At 42.6% G+C, this 13,635-nt stretch overlaps 1 protein-coding gene across 5 annotated transcripts in view; it reads left to right on the top strand.

Moving 5' to 3' along the window:
* PRLR (prolactin receptor) overlaps positions 1-13,635 on the top strand; it is a 147,576-nt gene that overhangs the window by 103,673 nt on the left and 30,268 nt on the right. For all 5 annotated transcript variants that reach the window (XM_066244306.1, XM_066244310.1, XM_066244301.1 and 2 more), the window contains exon 2: positions 12,517-12,577. The gene's annotated coding sequence lies outside the window, so the exon portion shown is untranslated. The remainder of the gene's footprint in view (positions 1-12,516; positions 12,578-13,635) is intronic.

Here is a 13,635-nt window from a genome sequence, read left to right as displayed (position 1 = left end):
TAGAGGCTGTACGAAGCTTTCCCTAAGATCTGGGGTCTGGAGATTGAGTTAAGTTACCTTTCCCCCTCCCTGTTACATGGATAGATTGGTAAACTAGAAACAACTTCCCTTGAAGAGCAAGGGTGCCCTGAGAGGTGTTAATGACTTTTCTGGGGACACATACTGATGACAACATCAAAGCCAGACGAGGGTTGCAGGCTGAGGTTCTGTGACTACCTCTCTTGCTGGAGAAGCACCAAAGTGTAAATGTGCTTTGGCACCATTTTTCCTGTGGGGGTTTTGCATGTGTCCAGTATCCAAGTCTCTTTAATCACGCTTAAGCTGCTTCTAGTAGTTAGAGCGCTCCTTAAAAATGAACAAGACCTCACAACAGTGAGTTCAGAACCCCATCACTGGCTTCTTACAGGACACTGGAAACTGCCCCACTGAAAGGGCACGTGATGCAGCACTAGAGTAGGGTATATGCTATTTTCACTAATTATAAATAGTATCAGATTTTAAGGATACAGTTTAAAGCAACAGAACTTTATTTTCTCAGAGTTCTGAAGGTTGAAAGTCTAGAATCAAGATTTCAACAGGGCCATGTTTATTCCCTCTTAGACCCTGGGTAGATTTGTCCTTGCCTCTTTTGCCTTCTGGTGGTGGCTGTCAATGCTTGTCATTCCTTGACTTGCAGCAGCATCTGTCTCTGCTTCTGTCACCACATGTCACCTCCCTGTGTGTCTCTTACCTACTTCTTACAAGGACACCAGTCTTAGTGGGTTAAAAGCCTGCCTTACCAGTATGACTTCATCTGAACTAATTCCATCTCTAGTGACCTTATTTCCAAATAAGGTCACGTTCAGAGCTAATGGAGGACTCTAACATCTCTTTCGAGGGGACATGATTCAACTCGTAATACAAAATAAAAGACATCGTGAGGTTTCTGTTTGCACCCTCTGTTGTGGCTAGGTTCCTGACTTTACAGTTTTAAAGCTAAAAAATCCATTTCTGTCTGAAAGTGATTTTTGGCAGGAAGAATTGAGAGAACGGCCCGAGCGCCATTGCTCGTGCCAGCCCCTTCGGAAACACACGCCCCGTCCGCTGAGACGTGCTCCGCAGAACCCGAGGGAGCAGATGCTCCAACCCAGAGATGGCAGCGTAGGCTCAGGCTTGCGGTGGACAGGATCCGTGACTCACCCACCAGAGCTCGCCTCCCTGAGTTGGTCTCTGCCCCTTCAGTCCCTCCCCCTCTGCCTGGTTCATTTGTTCTACTCTGCTGAAGCCACAGCTGCTCTTGAATCTAGCCATTTTGAATCTGTTGCTGATAAGCTGTAACCAAATCAGGCCAAACCAAACAAATTCAATCACCACCACAAACAAGTTACCCAATTATTGTTTTGCTTTGTTTTGTTTCTTGTTTTACAGTGGGGGGGGACCTTGTATATCACAAGGCACATATTAATCTGCCGGAAGAGTCAGCTTACCAAGGGGGAATCAGCAAGCAGGCTGATGTTCATCAGAGCTGCACAGACTGGTCATTGAGGATGTTCAGAGCCAAGAACAAACCTATGAGGCACCGTTGATAAATCTGGCAAGCTCTGGGACCTTGCTCTCTGCCTTCTAAAGCACGCATTCGAGCTTTGCCTGGCTTGCAGCATACCCGGGACAAGTCACCGGGCTTCTTGGATTCTTAGCAATGGTTTTTGTGTATTTACAGAATTCTGCTACCATCATTATAATCTAATTTTAAAACATTTCATCACCCCAAGAAGAAACTTAATATACATGAGCAGTCACTCCCCACTTCCTGTTCTCCCTGACCCCAGCCTCTAGTGACCATTAATCTACCTGCTGTCTCTGTAGGTTTGCCTTTCCTGAACAATTCATAGAAATGGAATCATACTATATGTGGTCTTTTGTGACTGGTTTCTTTTGAATAGGATAATGTTTTTGAGGTTTGCCCATGTTGTGGCATGTGCTAGTTCTTTATTCCTTTTTCTCACAGAATTAGATTCCATTGTAAGGATATATCACATTTTGTATATTCAGTCACCCTCAACAGGGTGTGTTAATGGACAGTACACTAGCATTTTAGTTAAGAGCAAGTTGCTATGATGTCTGTAGTGGGATTTGAACACCTTTTTAGCTATAGGTATGAGTTAATAAAATAGTTCCTGACTTAATATCTTGAATTTAAGGGAATTTAGTATTGGTAGCAAAAATTATTTCCACTTTAGCTTGTGGAGAGTGAGTGTCTGCAGAATGACCCAATGATGACAGATAATAAGGTAATGATATTTATATTTGTGGTTTTTAATATCTAAGTAGAGTGAATCTGTGGTTAAGTGTTCACTCTTTCCTTCTAAAGAAATCAATTCAGAGTATATGAAATCTTTCCAATGACATGCACACAAAATATAACACCTGCCTTTGTGTGTGTTCAACGAACAAGTTCATGGCAAACTACGAGACCAAGCTCTGCAGCTGGTCTGCTAGGTATCTGATGGTGGCACTGTCCTGTTTTCTGTCTCTCCCTTCTTCTGGCTCAGGTGTGAATGAGACCAGAGGAAAGCAGAGAGGGTTCCACTGGTCTTAGAAGTTGCCTTGGGATTCACATTTAAGCAGTTCCTACTCAAGGTGGCTAAACCCTTGTTGCCCACTCTTCTTACATGGGGAGTAGCAGCCAGATTGAGGACTTTGGAACCTTGGCATGAACTTTTTCTGTCTTTGGGATGTTGGGCAAGTGCTTAGCCCATCTCTCTTGCTGTCATCAGCAAAGTGGAAATAGAAGTGGTTCTTATTTCCTAGAGGTGCTTTCAGGATGTCCCGGAATTGCTGGCATGTGACAAACATGAACCACTAATGTTATTAGCATGTATTCATCACTTCACTATTTCCTGAATACTGTGCATTAAATTCTTGTAACAATTCACAGAAGTCGCTAAAGGTATCTCCACTTTGTAGTGGAGAAAACTGAGACTCTCTCAGGTCCCAAGTCTAGAAAGTAGCACAGTCACATTAACATACCTTTTGATCTAGCTCAAAATCCTTTACATGTCCATTGGACCAACACACACACACACACACACACACACACACACATTTGTTTCTAATAAAAATGACAGTAAAACAATAAAGAGAAAGCAGAAGTAAGAGCCTGAGATGAAACCTTTGGGACAAATATGGGCTTAACAAACCTTGGCATAAAGCAAATAATCTGGCTAGGTGCACTATCCTCCTGGTTCTGGGGAGCCAGTTCCACTGGCTTATGAGGACTGAAAAAACTGAACATGCCACTCTCAGGTTTAAGAAGGTACCCTGATTCATTTCTGTCCACTGGGGAATTAGTCCATTCCACCCATGTTGATATTCCAGTTCTCAACTTACTGATGTAAAATGTTCCCATAACCATCACCACTCACCCACCAACAGTACTTTTCAGCTAACCCTGGAAACGAAAGAGTAACACAGTTGTCATTCTGCCAAGTTCAGCTACTCCTACAAAAAACTACATCATTGGGGGGGGGGTTGCTAAAAAACATGAAAGTGTAGTCATGCCTTCAGCAATAAATATTTGTTTCACTTATTGTAAAAAAAAAAAAAAAGAAAAGAAAAGAAAAAGGCTACATTAGATAGTCAACAAACAGCAGACTAAAAAACACAAATGCCTGCATGGGCAGGTGCTAGTCGTGTGCTGCTCCACAAAGGTCATCAGCTGTATTGTCCCAGATGTGAGGGAGAAAAACAGTTCGAGGGCCAGAGACAAATGGCATTTAGATGGTCTCCAACTGGCTGCAATCACAGGAGAACTAAGGTAAATTTTCCTCCTGCATGCCCGTCAAAACAGTCTTCAGGATTAAGCAGTGTGAAACAGGAACAATTTTGGCTACTAATTCTAAATAATCCTAAACCGTGGATACTAAAACCAGGAAATATTTAGGTTCTTACATTTCTAGGTAAAGAGGTGTTCTTGCTCCAAATGACCACACTCATAACAATCTTCTACTTTAATTAAAAGAGTGTGTTCTTTCCTCATTTACAGTACTAGGGGCTTAAAATGCATAATAAAACCTTTTCATAACCTCCCTACTGGGGATTTAGGGATCAGGACAAAAGTAACATTTTTAAAATGTTCTTAATATTGTAATCAGTTGGAGATTACTTTTTTAAACCATTTGTTAAGGATTCTGCCCCTGGCCGGTTGGCTGGTTGGCTCAGTAGTAGTAGAGCATCAGCCTGGCATGAGGATGTCCCAGGTTTGATTCATGTAAGGGCACATAGGATAGGAGAAGTGACCATCTTCTTCTCCATCTCTCTCTCTCTCTCTCTCTCTCTCTCTCTCTCTCTCTCTCATCTTTCTTTCCCTCCTACAGCCAGTGGCTTGATTGGTTTCAGCACATCGGCCCCAGGCACTGAGGATGGCTCCTTAAAACCTGTGCTTCCAGTGCTAAAAATAACTCAGGTGCAAGCATGGCCTCAGATGGGCAGAGCATTGATCCCAGACAGAGGTTGCCAGGTGGATCCCAGTCAAGCGGCATGAGGGAGTCTCTCTGTCTATCTCCCCTCCTCTCGCTTGGAAAATAAGAAAAAAGAAAAGAATTCTGGACAATGTTTTTTCATATTTTAGAGGTTGTTGTTTTACTGTCCTTTTATAACCCAGTTTTTTTACTGGGATTATAACCCAGTCTGTAAGTGGTATGAGCTCCTCCATCAAGGTAAAGTTGATGTTTGTGGTTTGTGAGTCAAAATGAGCAGAGCTACTGTGTTCAGGCCCACTGCCAGTGGCCTCCTCATCCTCAGGGTCCCCCCCCCCCCAGTCAAGGTGACCACTGGGCAGTTGATGCAAACTCACATTCATGCTGTGGCTGCTCAGTGGAACAATCTCGCTGCTTTTAAGTGATTCTGACTTGGCACTGTTGTGCTAGCAAAATGCCACTCTCAGCTCTCCCCTGCCCTGCTAGTCAATCAAGGAGACCTGGACCTTTAAAATTATAGTAGTACTTTTTATTTACTTTACAACCATTTCCAAAAGGATTTGAACTAATCTGATTTAGATATGGCTTTGCTATACTGTGACCTCAGGCAAGTTAGAACAATAATAAAACTTCTAACCTTTCCCACCATTTCACTATTTCAAAGCACTTCCATATACCCTCTCGTGTTAAAGTTATTACCCTCAGAGAATACCGACCGACCCACACACAGTCTCCTGATAAAGCTAGCAGAATGGAAGAACACTTTGGAAAATAAGAGCACTGGACAAACACAAGGGTAACCTTGTGAATCTATTGACTGGTAGGATTAGAGTTCAGTGTGTTGGTCCAGCTTTGGCTTCAACTCTGGCCTCCCGAGAAGTTCCCAGCCAGGATATTTGTCAAGAATGGGAGGTCAGAAATGCCGACAGCAGGAGGTCAGGCTGGGTGTTTTGCCAAGGAATCATACGGGGAACTTCTTGAAAAGAAATAAACTGAGGACTTTGGCTTGAATTAGGCCTGGAAAAGGGCCTTGAATTTTTCTAGCTCCTGACTGCAAGAATGGCTCAACTCTACAGTAAGTATTATAGACTACAGCTTAAATTGTAAGCCTCCAGTCTCCAAGAATCATAGCATTTCAGAGCTGAAAGTCCCTTTACTGCTCTTCCAGCTCTGATCCAAGTTGCTAACCCCTCAAGGGTTTCATAAGGTCTCTTCCTAAGCATCCACCATAACAAGGAGCTTGTCTCCTACCAGAGTGGTCCATTTCATCCTTGGGATATAACAATCGTTAAAAAATTATTCTTCCTCTTGAGTTTGGGTCTTTTGCCTTATAACCCATTTTTTTGTAGTTGTACCCAGCAAGTGAAACCCAGCAGGACACCTCACTACCCTTTTATTGAACTTGAATTTGCCTTCATCTAATTGCCTCCAGTTAGAGGATTTCTCTTCTTGTGCCTTTAGATACACTTTCTTAGTGATCCTAACAGTCTTAAATTGTTTCAGAGGCAACATACAAAGCCCCTATGAGTTGGCATATCTTTCTTTCTACTCTCAACTTCTCCGTGTCTTTTGTGTCTCCTCTATCTCTTCTTCTGCACCCAACTCTTTTCTCACACCTCTGCAAATTAAGCATGAACTCATACACAGAAGGCAGAGGATTCTAGATGGAAAGAGCAGAGAAACGTGTTTCAAGCCTGGACAAATTCCTACCTCTAAAGTTTCATAATAATATTATTATTTACCCAATGGGGGATGAAGAGAATAATGATAAAATATAAGTGAACATTCATTACCAATTGCAGTGTACTATAAAGCCACCAAATACTTTCAGTTGTTGTTTTCGTTAAATTCTAAAAGACCTCAAGTTCCTTGTTTATTGCTAGAGGACACTAAGCAAAGAAGAAAAGTGATATGACCAAGGACAACAAGATGAGTTAGAGGCAGAGTCAAAAATGGAACCCAGATTTTCCAACTCATAATCCCTTGTTCCCTATACTACCTTTCTGATGAACAATGAAACCAATAAAATCATCCATGCACAGGCCCTAAATAGCACCCGGCAAACATTAGGTGCTCAATACGAGTGGCTGAAGAATCATGTGAGCAAACAAATGGATGAGTGTTATAAGCAAACAAATGGATGCATGACTAACACTTGTTTCTAATGACATTTTATAGTTTCCCTCCAAATCTATTAAAGGGTGTGGTTCTCAAATGTACTTGTGAAGATTAAATGAGACAATACATTAAAGTGCTTAATAACAGTGCCTGGCAGTCAATGAATGTTAACTACTGTATTATCTTTCTCTGTTTTCCAGTTATTTTTTAAATTAAGACTATGCAGATGCTGTGAGGGCTCACTAGTCTGAAAATCACTTTGCAGTCTACTAACAAAAGGAACTCTGGGATTGCAAAAGTATATATTACAACAAGTTGTCAATTCTTAGCCTGTGCCTTCAACTAGGGCATCCATGCCTACACCTTGTTGTTGGCACTCAAAATGACAGAAACGAAGTCCTGGATTATTCCACTTCCTCTTCTGGGCTTGTATTTCCTCTGCCCCTAACCTTGGGGCTCTGTCTCCCACTCCCAGTCAGGACTAGCCTGTTGAACATGACAATTTATTGTGCTTTACATTATTTGACCATTAGCATTCTTGCTCCCTCTCTGTCAATCAATCTCAGTCTCAATCAGGTTTTTGGGATTTCCCTTTGGTTCTCATCACTCCCAGCGCTGTATTCCTTCTGGATCAGGCCTCTTCCTCTGACACACTTTGGTGTGTTTGCCTCGGCCTCACATGGGGTCAGACACTCTCCATATTGTAGCGTTGTTGTAGATGCTGGTTTTTGATACTTGGAGTTGGAAGATAAACTTGGTCTCTTCATCTTTCAGTGTTTCAGGAAAAGGAAAGAATTATTTCTTCTTTTTTATTTCTGTGTCAACTCAGCTGGCTCTTCCCTTTTCCATCCATTGCCACTGGTCTCCCAGTTTGAAGAGTGATTCCTGAGTGCCTTAGTGGCTCATTTTCTCTTCAAGGGCTTCATGCACATATTTACCAATAACTGTTCATGGTCTGTGTCAGTTGCTAAGATGCTTGAAGCTTCCTTCTGAATCTCTGAATGTACCTGACAACAATTTGTCAAGACTGAACTTGGGTTAGTGTCAGTAAACAAGAAAGAGCTTCTGTAAATTCATCAATAAGATTATACCTAAAGTTCTGGAGTGGACAAGAAATACTATTATCTTATCAATCTATGTGTCTTCTGATGAATTTCAATTTCATATCTTCTTAATGTTAATGGTATATCTATCCTCAGTATTCCATCTGGAATGCAAGTTCCTTCAGAGCATGGACTTGAACTATTCATATTCACAGCACCTAAAATTAGTATTCGGCAAACAGCAGGCAACCAATCAGTATTTATTGAATACTGAATGAATGAATGAATGAACAAATGAATGAGTGAATGAATGAATGCATGAATGAAAAGCATGATAGAGTTGTGGTTGGATCAGTTTTTGGCATAAGGAGATCCCAGTTGGAGTTTTGGTTATGTTACTTCCTAGCTATGAGCCTTCTTTGAATGTCAATTTTTTCTTCATCAATATAATGGGGATAACAATAGTACCTATCTCATAGGTTTGGGGGTAGAATTAAATAAGCTAATCCATGTAAAGTTCTTAGCACAGTATCTGACATATTTTCAGAATTTGATAAATGTTGACTATTTTGTCTATTTTTTTTCAATGAATATTCTTAAATGTTGAAGCTTATTAGATGTAATTGAACTAATTTAATATGACTGGTAGTGATGACTGTACTAAAGACAAATTAATTTAATTAATGTCAGCAAGATTTTACTTAAAGAGCAAGGTCGAAATTACATATGTCGGTCACACTGACCATGCTTAAAATACTATACTACGCTTTCAGGGGTGGGCAGGATTACAAAGATAGATATGACACAGTCCCTTCCTTCTAGGAACATAAATTCTAGAAGACTTAGTATGTTTTCAGTAGTTGATGGGTTTACATAAATATAAGGCATTGTAACCTCCCACATTATTTAATATACTCCCTGTGCTTTGCATAAAATTACTCTTTGAATGCTTATGATGACAAGAAACCCACAGCCTTATGAGAAAGCTCCTTCATTTGGAAACAGTAATCACCATTAGAAGATCTTCCTTAGGCCCTGGCTGGTTGGCTCAGTGGTAGAGCATCGGCCTGGTGTGCAGGAGTCCCAGGTTCAATTCCTGGCCAGGGCACACAGGAGAAGCGCCCATCTGCTTCTCCACCCCTCCCCCTCTCCTTCCTCTCTCTCTCTCTTCCCCTCCCGCACCTGAGGCTCCACTGGAGCAAAGATGGCCCAGGCGCTGGAGTGGCTCTGGTCACGGCAGAGCGACACCCCGGAGGGGCAGAGCATCGCCCCCTGGTGGGCAGAGCGTCGCCCCCTGGTGGGCATGCCGGGTGGATCCCGGTCGGGCGCATGCAGGAGTCTGTCTGACTGTCTCTCCCCGTTTCTAGCTTCAGAAAAAAAAAAAAAAAAAAAAAAAAAGATCTTCCTTAAAATTAACACAAATCTACCTCGTTTTGATTTCTACACATAGGTCCAACTTCTGCTTTCTAAACACATCCAGAAAAAATCCATTTTTTCCTGACAAATCAGAATATAGCAAAGTAAGGCTTGCAGGCCAAATCTACCCCACCTTTTATTTCTAATAAAGTTTATTGGAACACAGCCAAGCCTATTCATTTATTCACTGTTTGTGGCTGATTTTGTACAAGAGCAGGGCAGTTGCAACAGAGAACTTATGAATCACAAAGTTGAAAATATTTACTCTTTGACCTTTAAAGAAAAGCTTTCAACCTCTGCTCTATGTAACAGACCTTGAAACACTTAAAACCATTTAGCATGTCTACTCTCCAGGTGCGAAGTCCTGAACTGAGCCTAGAGCTCTAAGGGGGACTTAATGAAAGGAGAGAAGTAGCAATAGCACCTCCTTTGTTCTGGATACCAAACTTCCAATGATGTGGCCATAAACAAGCAAGGGCTCACTGCCCAATGTGCATAGAAGCCAATACTATGGCACTGACTTTTGAGAAAAGGAAAAGCTTCATTGTGAAGTTGAACAGAGAAAAGACAGGAAGCAAACTCAAATCTGTCTCTTTGATTGAGGGTTTGGGGTGAATTTTAAGGGACTAGGGGGAAGCAGCCACTATGTGGAAGTGCTGGGGGAGCAGGTTTCCTTTGGGGGACTTTTAGACTTTGACCATTTAGGGTAAGATATGATAAAGGGCTCCAGCACAGATCTTCCTGAACACCTCCCTTCACTTCCGAAAGGGTTCCCGCATTCAAGTTCCGGTCCTGTCCCTGTCCTTTGGCTCCATGGGAGGTGGAGGGGGACGGAGAAAGTTGGATTCTGGTATAATTGGCAGCATTTTCTCTTCTGCACATGCTTCAGCTACATGACTTGCAGTTTTGTTCTGTTGTCTCTGAAAAACAGCTCCGTATCTTATAAGAAACAGGATAGGGCCAGTTTAAGTTGTCTCCACACATAGCCAGTGGTCAGGTTGGTCTTTCACTGACACATAATACTTGAGTGTATAAAGGACTAAATCTCTGAGATGTTTTCCCCAGGACTTCTGTTAAAATTATGCCTCCCCACCCTGCATTGGTGGGTTTTTTAGTGTTGGAAACTATATACAAAACTTTACATCTCTCTGATCTGTCTGGAGCAATCAGGAAAACATTCCACCTGTATTCAAGAGCTGAATCATCCGACAGAGATAAGAACCTAGACACAGCTAGGATTTTTAAGAGGGTATAATGAAGAGGCCATTTACATACCTGTGGGCAGGGTTGAGAGAACTAACAGGGGCATTTGTCACCACCCTCTCTTCACAAAGGGGAACGGAGAGAGGGGAAGCTTGCTGGGACACAGTGTGCTTCCTGGAGCAATGGAAGAGGGGCTGCCTGTCACAGCTTCCTGGGGTTGTAGTCTCGGAGACACAACCAGGGCCAGCACTAAGCCACAAGGACAGCAGGGAGCGAGGGTCACAGTCACCGGCTGCACTTCTCTCTCATCTTCTGCCACCATGGTGGGACCCAGTCCAAAACTGTGGGGCAACAGAGCCATAGGCGTCAGCCTCACAAGGCACTGCACAGGACCAAGAGTCAGTGCAGAAACTGGGGCAGAGAATGACAAGAGCAAAATGGTGTGCCAGGCATTTTTTAAGTGCCAGATGACCAGTGAATGAATGAAGTGAGCCCAGGGCATGTCACTCAGTCAGTGTTTGTTGATGAGTGAAAGGACCACGGTCTCCTGTAGGCCCTCCTGCCCCAGATTTCTTCCTGCTGCTGCTGCTCTGTGTTCCAGACTCTCCACCACCACCACCACCCCCCGCAGCCTTCGCCCTGTGCCCCTTCCCTCAGCACCCTTCCCTGGCCTCTGCTGACCCCTCTGACATCCCACAGAGCACAAAAAGAGTCTAGATTTTATTTAGGAAGGAACAGAGTAGAGCAGGAGTTGTTCTGAACAGAACTAGGACATTATCAAAGAGAGGGCTTAAAGCCCTGAGATGATTCCCAGAATCTAAAATACATTCTAGGATGTTCAGAATTTTTAAAATGAAAAATTCAACATTGCTGCCTTCTATGGAAAAAGAAAATGGTGGCTTCTTTCTGAGAAAACTGCCCAGACATCTGTGTTTCAAGCTCTGGATTCAACAGATACCTCATTACCAAATGCCTTGGGGCTGACCACTTTATGCTCAAATAGCCCTCATCATCTCATGAGCTTTTATTATAAGAAGTCCAGGCTCTCCATTTATTATGTCAGAGCGGGACTGTTGGGAAGAGTGGGATGTGTGAGAGGGACATTCTCAATGTCATGAAGCTACTGGTGGCTCTCCATAGCTTCCTGCCTGTCCCCACCTCTTCCATCAGATGAGTCAGCTCAACTGAATATAGGGAATACTCAGCACTCAATTCTTCGAGAGATAGAATCTCTTGGATTCTGAATTTTGAAGACACAGAAATTATTTGAAAGCATTGTTTTGTCTGCTGCTCTAGTTAGATTGTTTTTGTGTGCAATGTGCATGCAAGACAAAATTTGGCACTAACTTAAGAATTGCTGTCATTGTTTCAAAGCAAAATTTTAAAGTAACTGCAGACATACACAATCCTATTTTGGATTCCAATCTTGAAATCATTTCTGTTCAAACTCAGATCTATACTATTAGCAATTGTCACCTCATGCCTCACAGACCAGTCCCTGAAGTTTACAATGTCTCCTAGAAAGCCTAGAGTCGGATATGTATTGGAAAGAGCAAGGTAGGAACCATGACTGCTGATGGGCACAGCTCAACTGCCGTAAACTCACCCAAAAGCCCAGGAAACAGTCCTGTCCTCACCCAAAGTTATTCACATTTTGAAAAGTTTTCTGCCTAAGCTCATTTGAACCCACAAATCAGAATCAAACTTGTACTTCAAGTTGGAGTGGACAAATTCTCAATTCAGTTATGGCTGTGGCAGAATTTATCAATAAATTTCATTTGAGGTTTCCAGGATCCAATTTTATAAAATGGAATCCCAATTAAGATGACTGGCAACACTGGAGTAAGATCTGTAGATTAGATAACAGAACTGTATCAACATTAATTTCCTGATTCTAATCTTTACACTGTGTTTATGTGAGAGAATGCTCTTGTTCTTACAGAAACATGCTGAAATAGTTAAGGATTGTTCTCACGTGACTCAGAAAAAAATAATTTGTGTATACAGCAAAGAAAAATAGTGCTAACTCAAATGTGGCAAAATATTAACAATTAGGGCATCTAGGTAAATTGTTTCTTTTTTCTTTTTGAAACTTTTCTGTAAGTTTGAAATTACTTCATAATGAAATTGGCAGGAAACTAATTCCAAAATCCTAGAACCGCCATGTGCCTGTCACTGAAGGGCGGTGATTTCGGGTACGCTGGTGCTGCGAGGTGAGTCAGACGTGTTGTCCCCTGTCTTGTCATCTTTGAGCTAACATGAATCATTTCCTCTTTCAGATAAAGGACTCTTCTCTTCATGGAGGTGAATGCTAAGGATGCTTTGCACGTGAACCTGGAGGTAAGGGGACCTTGATTATGCGCCTCTGTCACAGTGCCCATCTGTCCTAATGTCCCTTTTATCCAAGCAAGGGCAAGGACCTTGCTATCTTGGCTCCCAGAGAGAAGGATTCCAAACCAGCCAACGGCCACACGGTGGCATCCTGCTCTTCTCAGAGACCTCTCCACTCCCCCAGCCTGCCCTGCTCAGAAAACCCTACTCTGTTTTTCTCAAAGAAAATACCAAACTATTAGTAACTGATATCACCTAGTGGTGCAATTATGAGGGATGTTTATTTTCTCTTTATATCTGTTTCTGTATTTGAGAGGTTTTTGACAATGACTGTGTTAATTTTTCAAATCAGAAAAAGAAATAACTGTTTGCTTATATTTTCCCAAGCAGTTCTACATAAATTCCTGCCATAGCTTTCTGGGCCCCCTTCAGCTCTCTAGTAATGTCACCACTGCGTGTCTCCTTCTTCCAACCCACTGACAGACCTCACGGAAAGTCTCACCTATGAGGGGCTCTGGGTCTCCCCTCTCAAACCCTTGGCAAAGAAAATCGCTGCATACTCATAACACCCACTGAGCCCAGTCAATCTGCTTGGCTTGGTTCTCACGGGCTGTTGGTTGCCTCTTCTCCACCTACAATAGCCTACTGCCATGGTGGAGCTGGAGTTGGATGAGAAGCGTGTAACTCACACGTACCCCTGTCATACCAGCTTAAACACCTTATCCCTATTCCGCCTTTCTAGGATGCCAGGTCCTACTGACAAATAGGTCATGCTATATTATGACTCCATTTTATAGATGGAGAAACTGAGCCCCAGGGCTTGCCTCTGTATATACTCCGCATGGACCCCCTACAGACCACCTGGCGCCTATAGCATGTACAACTTGAGGATCACTCCCTCTCTTCCAGAGAAACTTGAGGACTCATGAAGATATGAAACTGACTAGGTCATTGATCTGAGGAGAATTCGAGCCAAAATTATGCTCAGATTTCCTGAGGCCACCCCGGATATTTTCTGGTCTTCTAACATTGAAAAGTGATAGCCCTCGGAGGGCCATCTGACACTT

The sequence above is a fragment of the Saccopteryx bilineata genome, chromosome 1 (genome assembly GCF_036850765.1).
Source record: "Saccopteryx bilineata isolate mSacBil1 chromosome 1, mSacBil1_pri_phased_curated, whole genome shotgun sequence".
NCBI classification, from domain to species: Eukaryota; Metazoa; Chordata; class Mammalia; order Chiroptera; family Emballonuridae; genus Saccopteryx; species Saccopteryx bilineata.
This window is presented reverse-complemented; position numbering and strand designations above follow the sequence as displayed.